Below are 25,102 nucleotides of genomic sequence, written 5' to 3'. Positions count from 1 at the left end.
TGTTCATCCGTCAGAAAGCTCACCATAATTGGAAATGATAAGCTAAAACAATACCCTGTTATGTTTTCAATAGTAAAAGCTTTAAAGGATACAATTATTACATATATAATCTTCTTTAGAGGTGGGGGGGTGTATTATGTCGGGGATCTCGAAGGCCATCTTGAAGGAGGTGCTAGCTGAGCAAAGTTTTGAAAAGTAGATAAATATTTCCAAGACAGCAGAGGTTGCAAGAAGGGCATGGAATAGGCATAGACAATGGCATGGGGGAACTAAATTGTAACCCCTGTTTAGAAAACCACAAGCAATTCGGAGCTGAGAAATCAAAATGAGTAAGAGGAGACAGTGACAGCAAATGAGGCTGAAGAAGTAGACAGAGTCTCAAGAACAAACAGATAATTCAGTCAGCAGCTCTTTCTACGTCCTTAAAATGGTGAGTCCAATGAAATCACTCTTTTCAGCTCCAGACTCAGAGTGAGATGCTGACTCCAGATAAGTTGCCTTGGGGAGTACATCTCCCCAAGTTGTAAGTTCCTGATTGTTTAAACCCAAATGAGCTTACAGGATATGTGTGTGTATGATTTTTATTTCATTTAAGAATGGATCCTAAAAATCTTTTATTGTTATAAATTTACATCCAAATCTATTTCATCAGCATATATAACAATTGCATGCTATTCCATTGTGATGGATGTACCATAGTTTACTTAAATAATCCCCCACTGTTAGACATAAAGATTTTTCAAACTTGTGTTATTATAAACAGTGATATGTGTTTTTCAACATACATGAATTTTAAGATACCTTTTAGAAATGAATTGCTGGGATAAAATTTCAAGGTTTTTATAATATTGACAAATAGCCATTCATTTCTATGATATATCAACTTATATACCTGCCAGTAATATATCTAATAGAATTTATAAAACTTCTTTTCTCTTTCCAAAATGAATCATTGCTTTACATAATAACTTACAAATAGGCAGGCATAAATGTATTGTTCTAGTTTATCCTGTAAATAATGACCTTTCCCACAAAATCTACTGATGAAGAAAAATGTTACTAAAAAAAGACCTTTTAAACTGGATCCTCTTTACATACCAAAAACAAAACAATTTCATAGCAAAAAAGAAGAAAAAGTATCTCATGGCAACCTTATCTTGGAAAATGCAACTAAAAATATTCTAAAAAGTAACCATATTTGAACTTACATTGAACTAAACTAGATTTCAATTGCAGTTATTAGACTAAACAAAATGTTTATGTTTTGGTGTTCATAAATGTATTCTAGCACAAATTTGATTATTGTAACAAATTCATATACAACAGAATCATACACAATACAATCGCTTTGATCAATGTTCTCAAAGGCATTTCTTTATCTGTTGTTTTTCACTTTCATTCCTTTTTAAAGTACCTGTCATGTGAAAGATACCACAGAGTTTTTGGGCTGTTATTCATTGTCTGGTCTGACTTTCAGGATTCTTCTTTACTAAGGATCTAGATTAAGGGCCTAGATAATAAGATGAAAGTTCTTCTTATTTTGTAGGTAATTCCAGCAGTTATCTATTGCTTCCATTGCTTTTATAAAATCCTGTGTCTCTGACTACATATTTCACTTGGTTATTGTTTGATATTGTGTATGCAATATCCCACAATCAGCAAGAGACTCCTAGAGGAAACCTAGAATGAACTGGTGGGAATACAATACATCTATGGATAGAATATTTGAATAGAACTAGGGGACCAATTAAATGATCTATTTATTTCAAAACATTTTTATGTTATAAAAACCTTTGTTTCTCTATAAAGCAGGGGAACCACCAGGCCTGATAAAATGTTTGTGCAGTTTAGAAGAAGTCACCCATTCTAGGTAGACACGGCCCCCAGTATGCATGTCTTGGCTTCACCCCTTGGCAGGGTGGCTTGTGCAGAGCATGACCTGCTAACCACACATGGGGGCCAAGCCATTGGATACAATTCCAAAATTTCACTCTATAGTAATAAGAGCAAATAACAAATGACTAGATAATTCAGTTAATAAAAATGATAATGATTATATTAATAGCAAAATTTGTTAATTCATTAGGGAAAAAATCTGCAAAAATCATTGCAAAGACAAAATGCCTAGTTGATTAAATGTCACACTTTAATTCAATCACGAATGCAGGCGGTCCAATGCCTGCCTTGATGTAGATGACTAAGTAAGGCTCACTTGTTCTTCTATCTGATATGCCTTCTTTTTTCTATCCATTCTCAAGTTTTTCTTTTTCTCAAGATCAGTCAAATATCACCTCTAACTCGAGCTTTTGTTTGTACCTGGTTTAATTTTTCTCTTCACTGAACTTCTATAGTTTCTAGATTAGACATTCATTACAACACCTATCACAATTCTGTCTTGTATTAAAATTATAAATGTATGTCACCCCTTCATACATAGGGTACTAATGACATTTTACATGTCTTAATATTTTTATTTATACCTTTTCTACTTTCTTTTGGCCAAATTAAATTAATATTGAATAAACAAGTGGATAAAAGAAGACGGAAGTCAAATGGACTTAGAGGAAGATTTTTCAACTATATTCTTATACTTAAATTATTTTATCTTGAATAGTTAATACTTGCCCATGGTCCAACATTTAAAAGGGACAAGAAATATGTAAAATTATGTCTGTCCCTCTTACTCTTGTCCCCTCATTCTTACAATTCCCCTCCTAAAAGGAAGCAGTGCTACTGTACCTTACTCATTTCTCCAGAAATAACCTTTTTAAATACAAGAAAATATGTCTATGCAGCCTACCCTTTTAAACCCAAATTGTACTAGCGTGTTACAAATATTGTTCTGCACCTTCATTTATTCTATTAAAATATACCTTAGAGGTCTTTCCATAGCAGTATCCATAAAGCTTCCTCATTCTTTTTAAACCAGTATCATACTGAAAGGCATTTTAAGATACTTGGGATCTTCTGCTATTATAGAAAAAGTGTAGCAGTTCATGGCCCTGTAGATGTGTCATTCTATATATGTGCTAGTCTACTGGTAAGATCCCAAGAAATGGAATTTCTCTGTCAAAAGGTATGTGCCAAATTGCCCTTCACAAGAGCTGTAGCAGTTTGTAACCCCTAACCCTGCCATGGAAGAAAGTGCCTGTTTCCCTCCTCTCCCCAGTCCAGTGTGTTATCTTGTATTTTCGCCACTCTCAAAGGTGAACAATGGTATCTCAATATTCTCTTGATTTGTGTTACTAAGAGTGACCCTGTGCATCCTTCCATATGTTTCAGAACAATTTGTATTTTCTTTTCTCTTCACTTTCTTTGTAGATCCTTTGCCCACTTATATTGGGACTAGTGGTCTTATTGACTTATAAGAACAGTATTTATGTATTAAGGAAAAGAAATCCTTTGTGATATAAGTTCCAGAATTTTTTTTCTCAGCTTGTAATTTCCTTCCTACTATGTATAATGTCTAGTCTATTGCAAAAAATGTATGTTTTATGCAGCTAGGTGAGCAAGATCAGAAACAGCTTTAAATTCTTATCTTCTGCTTTCACCGTGGATGGCATATACAAAATAAGCATGAATTACAAATGCAAGATATTTAACCTAGACATCAAGAAGCTTTAAGGAAAAGGGTTATCATTTGAACTGATTTTGCAGAAGGTGATGGAGCACCCTTCTCCGGAGGTATGTTAGATTATGGTGTAAGAATGGTCGTAGTCTTTGAGTATATCCAGCTTGAATTCAGCTAGATTAGATGATATTTTGCGATAACATGTGGCCCTGTGGATATAAGTGGTGTTCAAATAGGTGTTGAATAATACAGCACCCTCACGAAGTTCCATGGAGATTATTTGGTTTATTTTCCCCAATGGAAATGGGGACTAAGAGAGGAAGCAACTTGTCACACTTCTCCCAGTGAATGACTGGTAGCATTGGAACCAGTTCTCCGAGACATGGCCACTACCAATGTCATCAGCTATTTATTTATTTATTTATTTATTTATTTATATTGGGGAGCAGTGTGTTTTTCCAGGACCCATCAACTCCAAATCAAGTAGTTGTTTCAATCTAGTTGTGGAGGGTGCATCTCACTGGCCCATGTGGGGATCGAACCTGCAACCTTGGTATTATGAGCACTGTGCTCTAACCAGCTGAGTTAACCGGCCACCCCCACCCCTCATCAGCGATATCTTTGCTCTCTCCCTCACATAGAGTGCTTTCTCCCAAGCTGAACCTTGGTTAACTAAACAATGATAAACTAACAAAAGTACATCTGCTGAAACCCAGCTGATTCGAAACTCTTTTTAAAGTTTCATGTGTGCCTGCCTCTCACAACATCCAAATCAACAAAAAAAGGACCTATATACTATGAACTTAATTTTAAAAGCATGCTTTGGATATCAAGGTCTCCAAACAGCACATTAGTGTTTCCAAAGCGTTGACTTGCCCTTTTTTTGGCTAATTGGCTCACTTCGAGAAGAAAACACTTCTAATAAAAATGTGTGAATGGAAAAATAAAACACTGCAGGGCTTCATTTACCTCTGCAGTATGAATCAAATCGATATCTTCAAAATTTCTTGGGTTGAAAGTCATGAATGAACACACACTTACATAGGCTTGTACATATATTGAAAAATGTCCATTGAAAACTTGATCTGAATTACAACAAAGTCACTTAGCACTACTTTAGGACAGTGGCTACCTCTAAGGAGCAATATTCAGATGCTAACATTTATTGTAAAGTTGGAAATAACTGGCGAGGGGAAGCCTCACTCTAAACTGTACAGCTGAGTCCTAGGCATACCTGAAATCTTGGGACAAACATTACAGAAAATCCTTATTTCATACATTAAGTTTGTTAAGCCATTGAGAATAGTCAAGACGCCGAAGAAACTTTAGCTCTTGGTCAGGTTTGCCAGTTTCCTGAAAATATATTAAGTAAAAAATATGGCAATAGATAAATGTAACAATTCAGTGGACTGATGGAGGAGTGGAAGCCATAACAGAAGGTTAATAAGAGAGGTTCTGGTAAATAAATTGGAACAAGTGTAATTGGAAGTTGACAGGTGAGGAATGGGTAGGATGTGGGAGTTATTTTTAAAAATGAGAATTGTATGTAAAGCACAAACCAAAACAAAGTTTAGTACTGTGGCTGTGCCTACTGGTAACAGTCAGAGTGATGGAGGACAAGCCACAGGTTGGGATGTGTGCGCCTGGGAAAGCATGCGTGGGAGAAAGAGAGCTGACAGCGCTTTGTGGTCTGCACATCTTTCTTCATGGACACACACCACCAATTTCGTTTCCACATGCCCATTCTGTTCTTTGCTGCCTATAACACGTCTTTTTAGTCTACTGTTGCATTTGTATTTCTTGACAATTATTTTTTATGTAATGTAGTCCCTTGGGTTATCAGACTATACATTTCATATGGATTTCTCATAGCTGGTGAGTCCCAAATCTCCCTGAGGTTGCCACTTTGTATAACAAAAAAATGTTAATATGAAAATCATATAAAAGGATATTACCTTCCTCAGCCTGCGCATGATGTGGACTTTTCCTATTTCTGCAGTAATTTTTCCACAAGCCCAGTGCTGAAAGTTTTCGTACGCATTGTCAGATAAGAAGTGATCTTTTCAGAGACAATGGTCAATGTTTGAAAGAGCACATAGATTAGTGTTTAATTTCCTAAGCAATCAAGGGAATGTAGTTGAAAACCATAGCAAAGTATCATTACACACCCATCAAAAGGACAAAAAATTAAAATTCCGGCAATGCCAAGTGTTGAGGAGGATATGGATAGTGGGAACTCTGTCATACTGCTGGTGGCAGTACAAATTGGTATACTTGCTTCTTTTTTTGTTTTTTGTTTTTTGTTTTAGCTGAGCCATCCTGCCATCTGTTGGCAGCTCAGCGGCAGCTCAGCTCTGGCCGGACTCGAACTGCTGTTGCTCAGAGCTCAAACCCTTGAGCGAGCTCTTAACCAACAGAGCCACTTGGCCGGCCCTACTTGCTTCTTAAAATAGGTGTTATCTGATAATATTGAACATATGATCAAGGACCCAGTAATTGCAATCTTAGATATAGAGAAATTTGTGTAGCTGGGCATCACATTATAAGCAAAAGAATGTTTATGGCCGTATCCATATTAGTCCCAGCTAGAAAACAACCCAAATGTCCTTTAAAGGGAAACAAATCCATCCAAGTAGGAAGGCTAAAGGCTCCTGGAATATTAGCAATGTCCTATTTCTTTTTATGAGTGATGGGAACACCAGTGTTTACTTTTATTCATTATGCTTTGTGTTCTTTTCTATATATAAGTTATATTAAAACATTAAAGAGATATCATTACACACCTACTAGAATGCCAAAATCCAGGGCACTGACAACACCAAATACTGGCAAGGGTGTGAAGCAACAGGAATTCTCAGGCATTGCTGGTGGGAATGCAGCCACTTTGGAAGAAGATTTGGCTGTTGCTTACAAAGCTAAAGACACTCATTTCAACACACCCAGCAATCACACTCCTTGGTATTTACCCAAAAGAGTTTAAGATGTATGTCCAGATAAACACCTGTACATGGATGTTTGTAGCAGCTTTAATTATGATTTCTATATCTTTAAAGCAGCCAAGATATTTGTCCTTCAGTAGGTGAATGGATAAATAAGCTCTGGTACAGACACACAATAGAATATTATTCAGCACCAAAAAGAAGCGAGCTATCAAGTCATGAAAAGACATGGAGGAAACTGAAATGCATGTTACTAAATGAAAGGAGCCAATCATAAAATGCTACATACTGCGTGACTGCAACTCTGTGACCTTCTGGAAAAGGTAAAACTATTAGGACAATGAAAAGATCAGTCAGTGGTTGCCAGGGGTAGAGGAAGGGGAGAGATGAATAGGCAGAGCAAAGATGTTTAGGGCAGTCAAAACCCTCTGTCTGATATGATGATGATGAATATGTTTCATTATGTGTTTGTCCAAACCCACAGAACCCACAACACCAAAAGTGAACCCTAAGATAAACTATGGACTCTGAACGATTATGACATGTCAATTGTAGGTTCATTCTTGGTAGAAATGCACCATTCTGGTGAGTGATTTTTTTTAAAATAACAGTTTTATTATTATTTTTTTAAATAACAGTTTTATATTAAATAACATGTGTGTTATTTATGTGCTAGATGTTTTCCATACATTATTCCTGTCTCACAACCTTATGAGGTCAGTACTATTAGGATTCTCATTTTTTAAAAACAACAGATTTATTGAGAAATAATTCACATGCTATAAGGTTCACCCTTTTAAAGTGTACAATTCAGTGGATTTTAGTATATAACGTTCTGGAATTAGAGTGGCAGTAGACACATAACCCTGTGAGTGGTGTTGATAATTCAGGAGGCTGAGCATGTGTGGGGACTGGGAGTCTCTATATCATCTCTCAATTTTGTTATAACTCTAAATCTGCTCTTTAAAAATAAAAGCCCTGAGAAATAAAACAAAAGCAAGAGTCCATATATTGCTTTGGTCCCACTCATTGTCAACTTAGGAGGCTTGAACAGATAGACACGTCAAAAAGGAAAACGCAATCAGCAGTGCAAAATTGGTAATTATTTGTTAATACATTCAACTTGACCCTTGAGCTCACCAGAAATGGACGTGGAGCTCAGTTTGATTCGTGCATCCAACCTTGTCTTAACCCTGGGCCTTGTAATGACTAGTGCTCAGAAATATGTGTTAAAAATACATGTGAATGAATAAATGAGCTCTATGGGCAGCTGCTATGAACCTGTGTGTGTGTGTGTGTGTGTGTGTGTGTGTGTGTGTGTGTGTGCAAGAGAGAGAGACACAGAGAGAGAGATAATGAGGGAGAGATTGCTATCTCTGTGATGGTAATAAGATCTAATTTAGGCTATGTAACAATAGTGGACAAAGTAAGAGACTGCAACAGTGTGAGCAAGCCCTGTGTAACATGTAAAGACAATGTTTACCTACATCAGCAAACAAGTTCTATTGTATATACGTAGATGTGGAATGGATGGAGATGTTAAGAAAATGAACACACCCAGAGATAAACTGAAAATAAAAGCTAAAGTTACCTGTGGCTAGGGAGAATTTGAGGGGTCATCTGCAGAGCTGGAAAGTGGTTGGTGGGTACAACAATAGGGAGCTTACACTCAGCTGGACACATTTAGAATCACTTTCTGCTAAGAAGTTTATGTATCCCCGAGTAATAGCTTTGGACCCTTGCAGGGGATTGTTGAACACGGCTTCCTTCTGAGCAGAGGCAGGGTAGAGTGGCAATGCTTCCAATTTCACTGGCTTCTGAATAGAGTGTCCCACAACCAATTCTATTTATAAATAATATGAAGGTAAGTCTGTACTGTTACTTGGCATTCTTGGAAATATTCTGGAATAATGTTCAAAATACTAATCACATTTCTCCATCCCTCAACATGTTCCTCTTCTCTTTTCTTCCTCAATGATTGCCCCCCAAAGTCAGTAGGTGGAGCAGAGCAATGCAGACTCTGGTTCTGGGTGGGGAGCACAGTGGCTCAGGACAGCGGGGTAGCGGACATCTGCCCAGGAGGGCTGCCTGGCACAGGTGTCAGTACCTCAGTAGGATGAGGAGATCATCCCCTGGGGGGGGGGGTCAGTGTAGTGTGTTGGGGCGTCAGTGTGTAAACAGGTGAGGAAGGTGGTTCCACAGATGACAGGCTGGGCCTGGCATCAGAGTCCAAGCAGGACAAGGAGGGGTCCATGCCAGAGGGAGGCCAGTCAGATTATGTCAGAGACGCGCAGCTTGAGAAGGGTCTCTGAATCAAGTCATGAGGAAACAAACGCACACAAGTTGAGGGACATTTTACAAAATAACTGCCCTGTCTATGTGTCAAGGATATGAACGTCAAAGGAGGACTGTGTAATGGCTTCAAGCAGAAGGATACTAAAGTGACACCGGGGGGGGGGGGGGGGAGGAACATGTGATTTTGAACAGTACGCTATTGCTATAAAGGACATTATTGGGACATTTGGTGAAACTTAAATGGAGTTTGAGGAGGAGATGGTAGCATCAAATAGCAACATTGATTTTCTGCTTTTGATGGTTATATTGTGGTCATGTTGGAGAATGCCTTTACTGGTAAGAAATGCACACTAGTATTGGGGATGATAGGGCCTCAGATCAGAGTATGCATGGCTGGTGAAACGCAATCTCAGGTAAGTTAATGACACAACTGGCGGTTTAGCGGAGATTTAAATGAGTGGCTGTTTAATTCTTTTTATCAGACCCCTCCGTTGCTTCTCTGAGTATTTAATAGCTGAGTGCATCACAGCCACCGTGCCTCTCAATCTCTCTAATTGGGAATGTTCACCATTGAGAAATACTGAAGATAGAATGTGAGATTACTGGAGGGACCCTTACAAAATGGCAGTCCTCATTAGGTGTAGCCAGGCTCAGCCCAAATGTGACCACCTCAGAGAGACTGCCCCTGGTGTCTGTTTCCCTCTGCTGGATGTACGCTCCAGGATAGCTGACACATTGTCAGCCTGTTCAGTTGTGTCTTCCATAGCCAGCACTGTGCCTGGCCCAGAGGAGGTTCTCCATTAAACTAGTCAAGTGAAGAAAAAAGAAAGTGAGTGCACTTCACTTTTAGTGCTACGCCCTAAGTCTCCAGGCTTCCCCATTTTGAAGTCATCCAATATCAAATGATCATTTATTGGACGTCTTCCTAGAATGACTTGAGCTTTTGTGCACCTTCCCAGTCAGAAACCCTGATAAGCCTGCCATTGACCCTGTCCTTTCAGAGCCTTGAATTGGGAAAATTGTCTTGCCCTGACTCTTCCTCAAACCGGAGCCAGAAGAAAGCAAAATATGTTATCGCATGCATTTTCTGTAACAGCAGCAACTCTCTTTGGTCCTGGCTGACCTACATTATGCTTCAACACGGTGAGGGGAAGGGTAGGCGTACAAGTCAGCCAGATTGAGGAGGCCAGCTATTAACATTTCTTTTCTGCAAGGTGAACAGTATTCTCCTTGGCAGGCTGAAGGAAATAAACAGAATTTTATCTCTTGTTTAGCTGGAGTCACAGAGAAGTTGAATTACTAGATTTCCTGAGAGTGTCATCATCCCCATGGCAACGGAACTCTATCTATGATGGTAATTTCACCATTGTATCAAAGATTCGAATGTGGTTTTTATTTATATTCTGGAAGGTGACAGATCCTTATTTTAATAGTGTATATTGGCACCAAATAAAAGGAAACACTCAAAAGTTAGTGACGAGGTAACAGACGTTTTAAACTCAATGTTCTCTCTGGTTAGAGAGCCCCAGTGACAAAGTTGCTCTCCTTTAAGGTTTAATTTTGAAGCTTTCCTCCTCTCACATTCTGATGTGGTAAATGGCGGCACTCTATTTCTATCAGGCTGACATGATCAGTCAGCCTCAGATCCCAAACATGTTTGCAAACCATCTGTTACATTTGCTAACAGAACTAAACAAAAGATCTGGCACTTGACAGTGTTTCAGATATTAACTCCGAAGCCTCATGCATTTGCTTAAATCTGTTGGTATGCTGCGCTCAAGTATCTATGTTCCAGAAACTTGCACAGAACCTCTGCCCAAAGCCCTGTTATTATTTCCTAAATGCCATCATTAGCATGCAAGGAGGCCATCTGCAACCAGCCATTGCCTTTTACACAGAATACTGTGTTACTCTTGGAAAGGAGACTGGATTTGTAAATATTTTATTGTATTCTTCTTGAACATAAACATGCAATTATTCAAATCCGCCCCCTAAGCTTGAACACTTGAACTGTGCTATTTGTAAGAGATCCATAAAGTGATGTCAGATGAATAGAATTCAGGGATTAGAGGGTAAACAGCATTTAACAGTAATTTGGGAGTAGACGATAATGTGTGCTTAGCTAATGGATTCTCTCGAGTATGGCAGAAAATATTGTTCTGGTTGGAAAGAGGTGAGGAATTGAGCGGAGCTTTTCATCATGTTATGAATGTTTCTTTGCCAGAGAGTCCAATTGAGTAAAGCACAGGGCAAATATATTGTTAGCATGGGATGGCCACGAGTTATGACAGTATCAAACCCATATGTTGGTATAGGACACCGCTATTTACAAAACATTCCATTTACATTATCATATTTATTCCTTTCAAGGGCCCATCAGGAATGGATAGAACACTTACTCTCTACCTTCTAGAGCTGAGGAGCTAGATTCAGACAAGTGGTAGGTTTCACTTAAAAATCCCAATGTTAATAAGAAGGAGAGCTGGAAGGAGGGTGACCAACCATTCTGGTTTTCCTGGGACAGACAAGACTCCTGGGACTTGGGGCTTCAGTTTTCACAATGGGACTTGAGGGGATTCCTGGGTGTCATGAAACTTTCATTGCAACAGCTGGGAAAGTCCTGGAGAAACCAGGACAAGTGTGGTCACCCTAGCTGGAAGCACTTGAATCGAGAATTCTTACCTCAGTCATCTTTCCTTTCTACAATACATCAGACAGGGCCGGCCCAGTGGCTCAGTTGGTTAAGAGCTCGCTCAAGAGTGTGAGCTCTGAGCAACAGCGGTTCGAGTCCCGGCCCAAGCTGAGCTGCCGCTGAGCTGCCAACAGGTGGCAGGATGGCTCAGCTAAAAAAAAAAAAAAAGAAAAAGAATCCTACAATACATCAGAGCTTCACTGCCAGTTTCCGGTTTGTCAGCATACTTTTGCTCTCTCAGGCTGAGACACTGAGGCCCAGAAGGTTGAAGTATATCACCCTAAGCTTCACAGTTTTAGGCTGCACACAACAAAGCATGATTCATCCTCAGTCTTTTTTTTTTTTGACTTTTGAAAATGTAATTATATTTACAGTTCAAGTTACTGCTTTACTACTGAAACTATAAATTTAGAGTACATAAAGAATTTCCTCTAATTATATGATTCTAAATTGTCTTATATAAAACACTTTGCAATAACATACTTGTCATGGAGATCAAAACTCAAGGAAATAGCACAAAGAAAAACAAAAATAACAAGGACACATTTACATAGTTTTGATACTTCACGAGACATAATTAGATTTTCCTCTAAGTTCAGCTAAATAACTGTACACATCCTCAGTGTTTTGAATTGCATTCTTCCTTCACACGAAAACTGAGGAAATGAGTCAGAGAAGCATCGCACCTCAGAATCTACAGTAAAATCCTGCAATTAATCAGAGAAAAGAAGTCATTTGTAATGCACGCCTTTCACTTAGAAACAAACCACATTATCTAGACATTGTTCAGTCTCCATGAAATATCTGGGCTGCCACAAGGCCATTGCATATCGACAGCGTGCACTGCGAGGTGCAGATGAATTCCAGGAGGAGCCGCAAGGTGCAGACATCTCATTTTTCATTGTCAAGTATACTTTTGGTGTCACAGGCTCTCCGCCTGAGCCCCCACTTTCCATCAGAATGCTGTCCTAGCACAAGGTAACATAATCAGGAGCCTTGAAAAATACCGAGGTCTGGCTTTACATAAAAGTGGGACTCAGAAAACTACGTAGTACAAGACTTTGGACGCTACTCATGCTGCTAGATGGTACCCTCTGATGGGAAACAATGGGAAGGGACAGACCTCGCCATACACAGTTGGTTTCTCTGATTCTGCCAGTGATATCAGCAAGTTTTGAGGAGATGTTTCAGTGAAGAAGATACACAGATGTCAAAATAAAAAGGAAAACATAAAAGGATGTTCGGCATCATTAGTCATTAAGCACATGCCAGTGAAAACCACCATGAGCTATCGCTCTACCCCCATCAGAATGGTTAAAATAAAGAATAATGACCACACCAAATGCTGTCAAGGATGCCAAGAAATTGGATGTCTCATACATTACTAGAGAGAATGTAAAATGGTACAGCCGCTCTGGAAAACAATCTGACAATTTCTTAACAAGCTACATATGCACGTACCATATGGCTCAGCAATTGCACTCTTTGTAGTTTATGCCAGAGAAATAAAAACTTATCTCCACACACACAAAAAAATCTGTACACAAATGTTAATATCTGCTGTCTTTGTCATAGCCAGAACTAGAAACAACCCAGATGTCCTTTGAGAGGCGAATTCATGGTTAAAACAAGTCAGACCATGAAATACTACTGAGCAACAAAAAGGAAGAATGTTGATACGTGCAGCTACTTCTGTGAATCTTCAGAGAATTATGTTGAGTGAACAGAGTCAATCCCAAAAGGTTACATAACCTGATTTCATTTCTGTAATGTTCCTGAAATTACAACATTATAGAACTAGGGAACCGGTTAGTGTTTGCCTACAGCTAAGTAGGAGGTCGGGGCAGAAGGAAGTGGGCGTGGCCATAAAAGGGCAACTTGAGTGTTGCTCGTGGTGATGGAGAGGTTCTGTATCTTGACTGTATCCATGTTAGTCTCCTGGCTGTGATCCTGTGCTGTCCTTCTGCACGATGTTAGCACTGGGGAAACTGAGCAAAGGGTACGTGGACTTTCCCTGTATTATTTCTTACAACTGCATGTGGATCTATTATTATCTCCAAGTGAAAAAAAGAATTGCAAAATAAAGAAGTCCAGTCATAGTTTTCTAACATGTTTTATGGCATTGCCAGGGTGACCGACACCTCAGCTTATTTTACTCACCCAGAATATTCAAAGTCGTTGCTTGGTCTTCTGTCTGAAGTTGCGCTTCAGTCAGATGACAATGAGAAGAGGGTTAATGCTGACTGGGAAACTGGGGTGTTTAATTTTATGTGTCATCTTGGCAGTGGTCTAGTCCTTTGGTCAGACACCAGTCTAGATTTTGCTGTGAGGTAGTTTTGAGATGTCATTAACATTTAAGTCAATAGAGTTTGAAGTAAGCATTTTACCCTCCATAATGTGGGTGGGCCTCATCTAACTAATTGGAGGCCTTAAGAATACAAACTGAGGGGCCGGCCGAGTGGCGTGTTGGTTAAGAACTGGCTTGGGATGCCAGAGGGCCTTGGTTCAGATCCCACATATGAGGGCCAGTGACACTGCCCTCTACAGCTAAGATGCTGAACAACAGCTCAACCTGGAGCTGGGCTGCCGTGAGTCGCTGGCGACAGCATAGGCTGCAGCCACTGCTGCAGTGGGTTGCCATGGGCTACCATGTGTAGCCAGCAGCCAGTGTGAGTGGCCAGCAGCTGCAGTGAGCGGCCGTCCAGAAGCCGGCGACTGATCTGCCTCGCCCGGGAAGAGCGCAATGATGGTGCCAACTTGGGCCAGTGAAGCAATGTCCTCCACAACTAGACTGAAGAACAAAAGGACAGCAACTTGTCTGTTCCCCTTCCCCAATTTCCCAATAAAAATCTTTAGAAAAAAAAAAGAATATAAACTGAGGTCCCCAGAAGAGGGAATTCTGCTTCCAGACTACCTGCAGACTCAAGACTGAACTCTTCCCTGGGTCTCCAGCCTGCTGGTCTGCCCCATACATTTTGGGTTTACCAGTCCCAATATTATATGAGCCAGTTCCTTAAATGTAAAACCTCTCTCTCTCTCTCATTCATATATATGTAATGTAATGTAATATATATACATAACAATATATATATTATATATATATATATATATATATATATATATACATATACATATATATATATATATATATATATATATATATATATATATATATATATATATATTAGTGTTTATTATTGTTTCTTTCCTCTGGAGATCCCTAACTAATACAGGAGCAGTCTAAGGGAAACTTTTATGAAAATCAATATCTCAAACCCCCTCAGATACTGCTGTGGTCACAGCGTCTGCTGTTTCTCCGAGGCTACCCATTCCCCTAGTGCAAGTTGTCACTTGCAAGGGACTTCATTTGGGTCAGGAAACAGTCCTTTCTGAGGGATTGGATCACCCACAGCCAACACTTCCATTCTATAATGGAGATATGAAGAAGGCCAGTTATTCTCAAGGCTTATTGATCTTTCTGTCAGATTTTGCTAAAGACCTTTCTGAGTTCCATGAAGTTTGCTTCGGGAAAGAGTCAATCCTCTAAATAATCAACGTTGCAGAAAGGACTGCTCTGATAGGGTGTAAGGCAGAGAGGCAGAATAGGGAAGATGTACCACCAACTGGCAGAGACAGAGAACTCACACCAGACAGGGGTTTCTTTTGAGATGGATGTGCATGCATGCCCTCATGAGCTTTGTGCCTGCTCACAGTTGTGGGGACCCAGGAGGAGATGCTGTAAAATTAGCCATGGCCCTGAGGAAGAACTACTGTTAAAGTCAAGGACATTCCTTCAAAACCATAAAACACATAGGACTATGCACAAGCTAAAACGAAGCGCTCCGACAAGCATATATCATCTAAATGCTGAGGATCTCTTTTCTCGAGTAGGTGGCAGTAAAGGTTATGTTTTTATCAACATAAACAAAGTGTTGCTAAGAAACATCTTGTTTCCAGAACATCTTGCCAGCTGGTTCTGAAAGAAGGAAGTCAGGCAGCTCTGCAGAATGGGCAAGAGAACAAAACAATAGGGATTTCTTCCACGAAGTAATGTATGTTTTATGAATACACATTACAGACTGATGCATCCATATGATCGTGGTCCTTCAAGCTGACTGCTTTGCATGTGGGCATGAGGGGTAGAGGAGTACACTGTTGTTACACAAAACAGGTTTTGGCTCCTCTTTCGGAATCACAGCTTCAGGCAGTTTGCAAACCATGCAAGAATGGCGGTCACATTATTGATTGCCTGATGTGCTACAAAGAGCACAGGCTTTGGGAATTATTTAACCTCCGTGAGTCTTATTTCCTCACCTGTGAAATGGGTCTGAGGCTTAACTTCAAGATGTTGTTGTCATCGTCATGGATAAAAATAGTAGCTACCATTTTTGAGTGCTTATAGCAGGCACTTGTCTCCGTACCTTGCACACATCTTGTTGAACCTCACAACAACCCATGAGGCAGGTACAATGAGTAATCCTCATGGATAACCTAGGACACCGAGACTTTGAGAGGGTTTTTTATCCAAGATCACGATTTAACAATGGGCAGAGCCAAGAATGAATTCCAGTTATCTCTGACTTCTTTCCTAAGTTCGTATTCTGAACCAAGATATCATAATACCACTCAATAATTAAATTGACCACAAGAGGTAAATGCCTGTTATGCTGTGTATAGAGAGTAGATATTTAAAATTAATACATACTATCTCTGTTCCCTTTGGGAAACCCATGGATGATTGACTTGATTTATGAATTGTTCTTTTCAGGTGTAAAACTGACTGGAAGCAATGAACAGCCTTCGATACATTTCTACATGATGGACTCTGAAAACAAGACACTCAGGTAATTAAGGCCAATCAAACAGTGCGCAAGTCAACACAGGCAGGCAAGTCAACTTGACTTTCCACCTACCTGTCTTTGTAACAAAGATGGAAAGGTCCTCTCCTTCTTTTTAGCTCCTCTCATAGAAGTTTGTCAAGTATAATAGATCTGAACCCTCTGAGGGGGTTAGTCTACCCACTGGGGCATGTAATTGGTTTTCTTCCTGCACTGGACTGGTGCCTGGCGTTCGGCATTTGTAACCCTGGTTAGCTGGAGAGGACTTCTGTGTAAAGGACTCTCTGAGTAAAGACAAGGAAGATCCTGAAGTCTCATCTTTCAGAAACTGAAGGCACCGAATTCATCTATGATAGGAAATGGTGGGGGGGTGGGGGTGGGAAGTGTGTATATTTTAGAGTCTGGATTCATGTCACTAGTATTGAACAGCATTGCAAGACTACATTCTGGGATAGTTGATGTGATTCGCATAAAAAATAAAGAGTCCTTCCCAGGGGAATTGATGCCTCATCACGTGAAAAAGGCATCAGGCTAGAGACCCTATTTACTTTACAGAAAGTGCTGATGGTTGACAGGTAACCGGGTGTGGCCGTACCATCTGTTTATGGCCAGAACCCCCCTGATTAGTCAGAACCTATGCCTTCCCAGTTATTAAATGTTTCGAAGACGAGTGTATATTGGATGGTGCTTCTGTAGCCAAAGGTAGAATTAAGCCCAGATGACAGTAGATGATGGGCTGTGAAGAGGTTGTTGGGTTGTAAAATATGAGGACTTCAGAGAGGATGATAATTGCATCTGCCCTGTTGTTTTACTTCTATTCTGCTAAAGGAGCTATAGAAGGTCGGAGGTTGAAGGTTGGACAATTAAGTACATGAACTTTCCATTGTGTAAGCACACAGTAGAAAGTTCACAGACTTAATTGTCCCACTTATAGTTCCTACTTAGATCAGGAAAACAACGCTCAAAGTCCCCTTGTTCTCACTTACAGTAAAGAGAGAAAGCTGCTGCTACTTATGGTCGAATGCAAATACACAGGTTCAAAAATCAGTGGCACTAGCACAGCAGACAAGCAGAAGAGTGAGAGCAATACCAGGGGAGGGGAGGAAGTGACACATATTGTGGGAGACACTTGGAAGGCAGAATCTTCATGTACTTGTGATGCATGCAGTCAGTGATTCCTGTAATTTTTCCAACCCAAATCAGAAAGTGACAGGAGTTTTAGTCCCAGGTCATTTTCGGGCTTTATAATATATTGTATATGCTGCAGAAGAGCTAATGTTTATAGCTTTTTTATTGCAATAAGACTTTGTTTTTAAAATCAATATAGTTTAAATTTGGGATGCTGTAATCAGCATACTGGGCTTTCCACTAGGGTTATTTTGTAGTGCGTCTGAGTGAATGTCCAAAGCCAATAAAACATGTCTTCTCATAGAGTAACTTGGGCCATGGTCATGCATCCTAACAAAATTCTATGTTGTAAAGCCAGTCCAAACCACTTAAAAACCATGGCCAGGATGAACTGATGTGGATATGTCAGCCTTTGTTTGGGCCTCATCCAAGAAATTACATAATTTCTCTCATAAATCTGTTCTTCCTTTTTTCTCTTTCTTCTCTTTTTTGATTCCACTGATGCCCTTGTGTTTAGATGTTGATCATTGTATCCTTTCATCATAGAAACCTAAGAGCACATTGAAAATAACACGAAACCATTTACTAGATATGGAGTACCTGCTAAATACCTCAAACTGTGCTAACTGTGGTAGATTTGGAAAAAAAAATTATTTTAACAGTGATGTCTAGCATAGGCAGTTTAGACTCATGGAAGAGGGTGGGCTTTGGGGTCATTTAGACATTGCTCTGTCAGCTAGACCTCATGCTGTTTACATTTGTAAAATTGTAAAGAAAATTGTAACGTTGTTGTGAAGATGTGCATGTGAGGCTCAGGAACAGGGTCCACCCAGCACATAGTAGGTGGCCGACAAATGAGACCTATTCAAAGATGGTCAAATCTTCCTATTGAAAAATCAGGAAACATTTATTTTAGTTTAGTTCTTCAAAGATGATCACTGCACCTTTAACGTGTCACTTTCTATCCCTGAGTATTAATTTCCTCATCTTTCAAAATATGGTTCATTTAGCGAGTTCCAAAGGTTTATTATTATAGTGACTGTAACTATGAATGATTTCTCTCTTGGAAATACAGAATCAGTATCAGGGGGAACATGGAAGAAGAGAAAATTCTGTGATTATTGTCAGAATTTAACAATGGGACCAGTAAGAGTTAGTTGCTGAGCTATTTTGAAGCCCCAATAACATAAAGCATGACCGCAAATGTGCTTGTGATTAAAAGGCTGAACCAAGAATACAATGAAGAACAACAGGGTTGCATGCAAGATCAATCTTTTACTACTTTCATGCTTTGTACTTGTAACCTTTGATTTGGATGTCATGATTTCTAGCTATGTTCCTAAGCCAACTCCTTAACAAGATGTAATCGCAGCAAAAACAAAACAACAAACAAACGAAATCTGTACAGAAAAAAATAAGTTCTTCAAAAATTTCCCATTGTTTTATTTGGACCTCACAAGACAAAAAAGGCACTATGCTAATCATTTATTCATTCTTTCAACAAATATGTAATGATTAAGTACTGTGAGTGAGACACTGGCCAAGTGCAGAGGACGTTGTAGTGAACCAGATAGCCATTGTTCTTGACACGTAAATCTTAGTTCAGCTTAGGTTACAGAGGAGCCCATAAACAACAAATGCAACGCAATAAGTACTGTGAAAACAGAAAATAAGCATGGCAAGGGAGCATGAGAAAAAGCACGTTATCTAGATTAGTAGTTCTCAGTCAGGGGTGATTCTGTCTTCCTAGGGACAGTGAGCAGTATATGTAGACAGATTTTAATGTCACAGTTGGGGGATGGGCAATTCTCCTGGCATCTAGTGGGTAGAGGCCAGAGATGTTGCTCAACATCCTACAATGCACAGGACAAACCCCCATAGCCGAGAATTATCCATCCCCGAATGTCAGTCGTGCTGAGGTAGAGAAACACTGATCTAGACATAAGGGGTTCAGGGAGGCTTCCTGGAGGAGGTGATGTTGAATCTGAGAGTTGAACCTGAGTAGGTGTTGGCAATCATTGAGTTTATCCAGAAGGAGGTGGCTGGTGACCCTGGTAGGGGACAGTTGGAAATGGTCTGAGGAATGAACCGGAAGTGAGAATGTGGAGGGCCAGCAACAACTCTTTTAAAACAGCTTGGCTGGGACGGAAACCGATATGCTGATGGGTAATTGTATTTTGTTTGGTTTGGTTTGAGAGGTGGACAAGGTTTCAACATGGGTCATGCTGATGGGAAAGAACAAGTGGAGGAGGCGATAACAAAAGTACAGGGAGGGCGAGAGGGGACATTGAATGAGGCCTCTGTAGAGCTTATGATTCCATGTTATATAAAATGTCCACAGCAAGTAAATCTATACAGAGAGTAGATTAAGGATTGCCTGGGGCTGGGGGCTGGGAGTGGGTGGGGTGGGGTAATGAGGAGTGAGTGCTAATGGGGATGGTTAATTTGGAGAGGGGTAAACGTTTTCTAACATTGATTGTGGTTATGGTTGCAAAACTGCGTGACTATACTAAAAACCATCAGATGGTACACATTAAATAGGTTGGTTTATAGTATGTAAATTATATTTCAATAAAAAATATTGTGAGAACATGGGAGTGGGGAGAAAGTGACTCATTAGAGAAGAGAAGTGTGATTTTTAGGTAGGAAAAGAGACAGCTTTTCAGTCACATTAAAGGAAGGTACTACCTGATTGGTCCAAGTGAAGACTGAGCTTTAAGGTGGCAGAAAGTTGAAGGAGTCCAATGACTTTTTTTTACTTTTATTTGTGAAGTAAACTTATAGAATAGATGATCCACTGAGAGCAAGTGAGGAGGTGGTGAAATAGATTTGAGAAGATTACAGCATGTCCTTATCTGAGGGGATACGTACATTCCGAGACCCCCAGTGGATGCCCGAAACCGCGGAGAGTACTGAACCCTATATCGACTATGTTTTTTCCTATACATACATCCCTAGGATAAAGTTTAATTTATAAATGAGTCACAGTAAAAGATTAACTCTTCATAAAATAGAACAATTATACCGTTATACTGTAATAAAAATTATGTGGGTGCGGTCTCTCTCTCTCTTAAAATGTTTTAGTGTCCTGTACTCTCCTTTTCACTTAAAGGAAGCCCTTTACAGCTTCTCTGTGGCATCTCCTAATTGCCAGCATCACCACTCTTGCACTTTGGGGTCCTTACTAAGTAAAATAAGGGTCACTTGAGCACAAGCACTGCGACATCTACCTCATCAGTTGACCTGATTACCAAAACAGGTGCTAAGTGACTAACTGGATGGGAGCGTATTCCATGTGGAGACCCTGGACAAAGGGGTGATTCACGTCCCGGAAGGGACAGGGTGGGGACAGTGTGAGATTTCATCACGCTACTCAGAACAGAGCACAATTTGAAACATTCAAATGATGTATTTCTGGAATTTTCCGTTTAATAGTTTCTGACTATGGTTGACCACAGGTAACTGAAACTGTGGAAGGTGAAACCATGGATAAGAGGAGACTGCTGTACACAGGTTGAGTTGCTGCCACGGAGAGTAGAGAGTGATGAGCAAGGGGTCAAAGGTCTTGCCGGGAGTACCACAAGACTAACTGAATTTCGGGACCATGAATTTATTATAGTGGCCCCAGTAGGCCAGGTCATGTTACTTGCATCTGTAGTCTTGCAGACGTGGTGGTCAGAGATTGGTAGCTCTGAGTAACTAAGACTTCAGGTGTCATCATCATATCTCATCAGGCCAGTGCCATGGAAGGATGGTGGAAGGGGTATGCTACGGGAGAGTAGGAATGAATGGTCGTTCACGCATCTTCACTGGAAAGAAAGTGATGTGAGAGTGCTGAAACTGGGTTGGTAGAGTAGGCCAAATTTTTATGGCATATTGTATAAGTACTGTAGCACCTAGAATCATAATAGTTTAGAATTGCATGCTGTGTTACGATTTATGGAACATGTTGGCATACTTCATTTTGTCTTACTGTAATAATGATGTCTGTTATGTTTTATGTCTGTTATTATTTAGGCATTGAACCACTATGAAATACATTAAAGACTATCCTTTGCCCCTGTGGACCCCCCCCCCCTTCTTACCATGCACACACTGAGAGTTATGTCCACAGTGGGCATCAAGTTGTGTAGATTGTTAGGGCAAGTTATTTAATCACTCTTAACCTTGAATTATTAATTTTTACAATAAGGTAGGTGGCCTATCCTAACATTTGTTTATTCATAGGTGTTTCCCAGAAGGATTGCTACTTAGGATCATAGGCTACTCTTCCATTATCCTTGTTACTGCTTTACCATGTGATCTAGCCCCCCTGCTTTCAAACAGTATTTGATTCCCTTTTCTTTCTTTTGTGTGTGTATTTTTTTTTCTGAAAGCAAGAATAATTACCCCAATCACCTCTTCCTCAAACAAAAGGATATGCATTATTTTTAACTAAACTAAAAGGAATTGCAAGGCAACAGTAAGATACATATCAAGTGAACAAGTGAGTCCCAGCTGAGTGCTTCTTAGATCGTCACGTTTCCCCAAAGGTCTTTCTCTATAGTGCTTGATGCACAGCTGTCATTGGCCCAGGACTAGGCCACTGGCGTGTAGCCGAGAAAACAGTCAGAAGCTGGTGTTCTGCTGGGGAGGTGATGTATGAAGCTCTACACCTGATCCCAGCTTCTCTGACCTGTTTCTCTGTCACAGTGTCTGCAGAACTGGAATGTGCTCATGTAACACTGACCGGGGTCTTCGTTGGTGAGTCCAGGCTTGTAATATCATTGCCCTTTCAATCAAAGAACAGCAAGATAAGGGTGGTGAATTCAGCCTTGGGCGTGGCTTTGGAAAGCAAGGCCAGGAAGGAGTTAGCTGCAGCCATGGGGATACTGGTGGCATTCTGCGCAGGCAGGCTTGGTCTCTATCAGAGAGCCAAGAGGACATGTAGCAAGAATGGAGAAGAATACGTCATCATTTGTGATTTTTTTTTTTTAACTGAGGCTAATTTCTGAAATTCTTTGCACTAAAAACTAGGGTTATTTCTCTGGTTATAAAAACCCACGTGGGGGGCTATGGAAGAGGTATTTCTATCCTCGGCACTTAAAATTACAAACGACAGCCTTTTGTGTCTGCATGTGGGTGTAGGTGGGCATTAGAAAGTTGAGTCCTAATGAAATCAAGTCTGTGGAAGCACTTTGTAAAAGGCAAAGCATTATAAACTTGTAAGGGGTTATTTTTTCTTTAATTGAATTGAACTTTCCATACATCCAATTCGCTTTACACCATTCTCCCCATCCATATGCTTAGCTCACTGTCATAATCTTCTCTAATGTTTCAACTAATAATAGCTAGCGTTATTATCTCTCCGTGGGGTGTCTGGATATATATTCTCATACTTATTTAATTATAATTATTATTCTTTTAAAATAATGAAAGTAATATATGTACTGATTATAAAAATTGGAAAAAAAACAACAAAATGAAGAAAATAAAATTATCTGTCATCCCTCCCCATCAAGATCATTTTTATGTCATTTTTTTCCAGACATTAGGCTATAAAGCATATGCATTTTATGCATTGTGATCCTCCTGCATATTCATTTCGAATATTGTCTTTTCACTTAAGATTAAACGGAGGGAATTTTCTCTTGTGATTAAATGTTCTCCAAAACTACTTTAAGGGCTTCATAAGAACTCATCATGAGAACATAAATGATTTTAAAACTAGTACTCATATCAATGGATGTTTTTATTGTTCCTAATGTTCATTATTTTTAAAAGCTAATTAACATTTTATCATAGTTCTGTTTTGTTTTCTTAAATTTCTACTTCTCTTTTTTTTTTTTAAGATTTTTATTGGGGAATTGGGGGATGGGAACAGCGCTGGGGAATTGGGGGAAAGGGAACGGACAAGTTGCTGCCTTTTTGTTCTTCAGTCTATTTATAGAGGACGTTGCTTCACTGGCCCAAGTTGGCACCATCATTGTACTCTTCCCGGGTGAGGCAGATCAGTCGCCGGCCTCTGGACGGCCATTCACTGCGGCTGCTGGCCGCTCATGCTGGCTGCTGGCTGCACACGGTAGCCCATGGCAACCCACTGCAGCAGGGGCTGCAGCCTACCCCATCGCCAGTGACTCACAACAGCCCAGCTCCAGGTTGAGCTGTTGTTCAGCATCTTAGCTATAGAGGGCAGTGTCACTGGCCCTCATATGTGGGATCCGAACCGGGGCCCTCTGGCATCCCAAGCCAGCTCTTAGCCAACGCACCTCTCGGCCGGCCCTCTACTCTTTTTAGGGTCATCCTTCCAAGGACATAAATGGAATGTCAAATGCATGCACCTTTAGCAAAATACACTTTAAGGTACAAATGACTTAACCTGGAATGTAAAATTTTAGACATGTTGTCAAGAGCAGCAATGGGGAGAATGTGTGGTAATGAAGATCTTTTATCATGAACTGGCCATATGCTACCCACCACAGAAAGCCCACCATACATCCTGTGCATAATCCAAGTTTATCTGACTTAACTGAAAGTTTTATGTGTGTCCTTCAGTGCTACTGTATTTCCTTGGTATGGCTTTAAGCCTTCTCAACCTACTGGTTCACTTTGGATAAATTATTATGAATACCTGGCCTATGCATCAATGCACAAATTGCACCATTCTCTCCTTTTTCAACAATCAATCCCTCCACAGCAGAGAACAGTGAAATTGCATTATTTACTGTTAGTAGTTGACACTATATACTCTCAGGCATATGGCTCCTAAAGGTGACAGAATATGTTACTTGTTTGTTTTAATTGCCTCTGACTAGGTTTAGAAGCTGCATAGCAAGAGATAAGTACTATTTTCAAAGTATCTCTTTGAGTATGATATCTGTATGTTGCTATTATGTTGATGATTTTCAACGGTCCAAGGTTAAAGAGCTTAATCTTTCCCGTCCTCCCCAGACACGCCTGAACCCCTCATCTCTTCCCCACGTACATTGATTGATATAGCATAAACTTAGGTACATAAAATGTGGGGAAGTGAGAATACCGGTCTAAGAAGATCTGAAGGAGAGGTCAAAGAATACTTGACCTGTGATTTATTTTAAGATGACTCTATTCCAGACACCCCATGTCTAACTCGTGGGCGGACATTTTCCTTCTCGCAAACTGTTCTGCTATTGAATTCAGCAAGTTAATCATGCTTCACCTATCCAGACATGATAGAAGATGATTAAAGTGATTGGTGGAGTGGGGCTGCATGTATGTCAAACAAGACGGCAGTGATGGGCTCTCCATGAGATATGCTGCAGCTAAACGAACATTTTGATATTGTTTCTATATTGTGTCAAATACACCCCTGACTTATGTTTCACAATTTGGTTAATTCATTACATGTACTTTTGACAGCTCTATCTTATTTTATGCAGTTTCAATGCCTTTTCCCTGACGGGCCATTGGATTGTTGCCTGAGGATGTTAATTAAATGAGCTTGGGGAAGGGCCCAAGTGGACAGCATCTCATTCTACTTGTATGGGTACAGAGCAGCTGCTTTTGTGTTTTCCTGGGCATTTGAATGCTGCTGTTTGCTGGTCTCTCCAAATTCGATTCTGTGGCCCCAGGTGTCTATTCTTGTTCTGGTTTGAATAACTCATTGTCTTTGGATCCCTGT

Source organism: Hipposideros armiger, unplaced genomic scaffold (genome assembly GCF_001890085.2).
Source record: "Hipposideros armiger isolate ML-2016 unplaced genomic scaffold, ASM189008v1 scaffold_327, whole genome shotgun sequence".
Classification (NCBI taxonomy): domain Eukaryota; kingdom Metazoa; phylum Chordata; class Mammalia; order Chiroptera; family Hipposideridae; genus Hipposideros; species Hipposideros armiger.
The sequence above is the reverse complement of the archived record's forward strand: the minus strand, read 5'-3'. Positions refer to the sequence as shown.